Below are 3287 nucleotides of genomic sequence, written 5' to 3'. Positions count from 1 at the left end.
AAAAATGTGGGTTTCATCGGCGAAAAAGGAGGTTAGTACCAGCCAATACTTTGAATAAAATTGTTTCATAAGTTAATAGCGGTACTAACTTCTTTCTTCGCAATATTTTACGCTGGTTACTTTTTTAGATAACAGATTTTAAAGAAAACAAACACGCTGATTTCATTCAGTAGGATATTTCCTCATTACTTACGGTAAAATTTTAATAAAATTGTTATTTTATCATTGACATTTGAGCAAAAAATTGCAAATTTTGCCCATGAACATTCCATTAAGGAACAGGGGCAAACTTCTCACTTATCAATGAGTGCAGTCCGATTCAAGTTTAAGCTCAACGATAAGGTGTCCTATCCTGGTTCAATAATGGATTTAATATTTTCGATGACCGCTTGTCGCTTGCTGGCATGATGGCGTATGCGCGGCTAGTGCTCGCCGGATGGGGTGGTTCTTTGCGCAAGCGAATCAAACACAGGAACAAAAAGTTTTACATGCCAGTCTAGAAAAGTAAAGGGGATGTCTGGCCCGAAAGAGAAACAGCAACTAAACTAACTAATATGTCTAATGATAAAAAGGAAGCACCACACCTACCTGCCGGAATGCCTTCTCGTCTGGTGTTCCGACGAGGAATAGCCCTCCCTCTGGAGCAGGAGCTCCACCATAGCAACAAAGGAAACCTGTTGCCCCGTACCTACCTCTTCATCTTACTATCCCCCTCCTATCCCCTCCTTAAGATCTACACGATCTTAGTAAAAGACATCATTTTTTTTCAAGAACGTTATAAACATTTCAAGTTGGTTTTATTTCCTAAAGCAATCCATAATGGCCTCATCAAAGTTCAAAAATTCACCTTCTTTAAACATTGATTAAAAGGGTAAAACTAGTCACGACGTTACTGCAATTCAATAGACTTTAGCTTAAAAAAAAAACAATGTAAAAGAAACTGATACATATACTAATATTTATGGGTACATGGCTAGATTTAATCGGATTTAATGGCCTCTCATCGCTTCCTCTTCTTCTTTCAGGGCTCCTGCCGCCGAACATGGGTCTGCCCCCGCTGGAAGCTTACGTGCTGTCCGTCCGTCTATGTCCGTCCAAATCTTGTAATAGTATTGTGTAAGTATTAGTATTATTAAACAAAAATAAAAGGGTTTTTAAATTAGTTTTCTCTTTATAATTTTCTTTTCATTAGGCCATTATCTCACGCCTGAAAGGATGGCATTCGGGTTGATTTGGCTGGGACAAACATCCCTACGGAAACTCCCTACCTGGCTAGAAAGAGCTCTATCTATGGGGTATGGAACTAGACCAACCAAAGCTAGACTTGGTCTTTTAAAAGATAAGTATAAACCAAATATAATAAAAATGCCTACCTAACAAAACTAATTTATTCTCTTCTATTTTTAGAGAATTTATTCGTCCGTCCGTCCGTCCGTCAATGTGTGGAGTATAGGAGTAAGTCTAGGTAAGCTATCACCTGGGGACACTGCTGAATGCGAGTGCCTTGTTCTGGAAGTCCCACGATGGTGCAGAAAGGATGAGCCGGTGGTGAGCAAGCTGAGCGGTTGTTTTAATCGTCTTTTTTTTTCAATTGATTTTAGTTTATAATTAGTTCGTAATGTAGTTCTTTTTTTTTTTGTTTTAATAATAACAGCTTTTTATTCAGTCTCTTTTGCTTTAAAAGATTAGCTATTAAGTTGGTTTTTAAGCGTAGCTTTTAATGCAATTTCTAATTCAATAGTTGGTAGTTTAGTTTTAAAGATAATTCGGTTTTCCTCTTTCTTGTTGATTAGTTTTTGAAAGTTCTTTGGTTTTCTTTTTTTTTTTTCAATAAAGAAATAGAAACAGTTCGACTCGGATTTTTTATATATATTTTTTTTTTTTTTTTTAAACTATTTGTTTTACTTGGGATCTTAATATATTCAATTCATAGTTTTTCTGTTTGAGATCATCCAAATATATTTTCCCTTTTGCTTATTTGGTATTTAATAACCAAGAGCATTAACCAAAAACAACAACACCAAAACTGCACTTGACTGCACTTCACTTTCCTCGTTTCAATTCCTCACTTTTGTTTCGGCTGCCAGGCTCACCTCCGGTTTGCTGCACGTTTAAAATCGAAAAGAAAGATTTTTCTTCCCAGGCTAGTGGCCTATGTTGTCATTTTGTCCATCATGGCGCTCTTCCCAGCCAGAACTTCCTCTGATGGGCCAAATGACAACACCACACCAACTCCCTACTGTCAATCAGTCAGGGGTCGTGGTTTATGATAAGCAGCTGACAACGTTCGTCAAATGTCCGCTAGATGGCGCTTCGAGCGACATTAAGGCGCACGCGACAAACCCAACCATCCTTTGAACATCACTGTCAAAGGATGGGAGGGAAAAATGTGCGAATTTTCAAGATATCTCTTGTTCTATAATCGAATAAATCCGAACGGCAATCCCTAAAATCGAACTTGGTAGGCCATCCCTACATTTCTGGTGCACTACCTTACATTAGTATACCCTGGAATACATCATTTCTGTACGACCTATCGTTCAGCTGACCGATATTAAAATCCCTCGTTTTCTGGCAAAGGTTGTACAAACTGACTTGAGATTCGTTATACTATCTTCCTACGGGATTTACTACCCTAAATAATAATGCATCTAATTATACTTCTCATTTCTTTCTTGTCAAAATAACGCGTCTCATAATGTATACGCCCCTTAGGTACGATAAATTGAATGGCCATTATAAATGACAGCCGTACATGTTTCATCATTGAAATAGAGACGACACACCATATGAGTGGCCGCACCTCTGTAACGCCGTTCACATCAATGAATGGCCACTGTCATTCATAATTAATTGAAAAAAACCCAGCACCACAGCACCACGGACCGGCCATTGCAAAAAAAATAAATTATGGTAAGTATTGTGTAGCAAAAAAAAAAAAAAAAAATAAACAAAATGACATGAAAAATATAAGGTGTGTATCGTTCTCGCGTGTTGTTTTCTTTTTTACGTGATTTGGTGGAAATTTCGTGCTAAGATGAATGCCATGCGGGAATAATACTACGTGTGTGTGTGTGTGTGTGTATAAATGCAAAAAAAATAGATAAATGAATGGAATCGAAATGTCCATTAAATATTAAACCGGTTGCAACAAAAACATCGTGTTTTCCTGAATTCATACTTCCAAACTCGTGTTTTTGGGTCATGTAAAGTACATATAAGTATATGCCGCTGATTAAATGGAATTCAACAGAAAAAAATAAAAACAGCCTCCGACTACAAAATGA

General features: G+C 37.3%; 1 long non-coding RNA gene across 1 annotated transcript; it reads left to right on the top strand.

Moving 5' to 3' along the window:
• The first annotated feature begins 385 nt into the window (after nucleotides 1-385).
• LOC131995340 (uncharacterized) lies at nucleotides 386-1666 on the top strand. The gene is made up of 2 exons (XR_009397392.1): nucleotides 386-1116; nucleotides 1193-1666. It is a non-coding gene; the product is annotated as an uncharacterized LOC131995340 (long non-coding RNA).
• The last annotated feature ends 1621 nt before the right edge of the window (nucleotides 1667-3287 follow it).

The sequence above is a fragment of the Stomoxys calcitrans genome, chromosome 2, assembly GCF_963082655.1.
Source record: "Stomoxys calcitrans chromosome 2, idStoCalc2.1, whole genome shotgun sequence".
Lineage (NCBI taxonomy): Eukaryota > Metazoa > Arthropoda > Insecta > Diptera > Muscidae > Stomoxys > Stomoxys calcitrans.
Note: the sequence above shows the minus strand (reverse complement) of the source record. Positions and strands in the feature narration are given on the sequence as shown.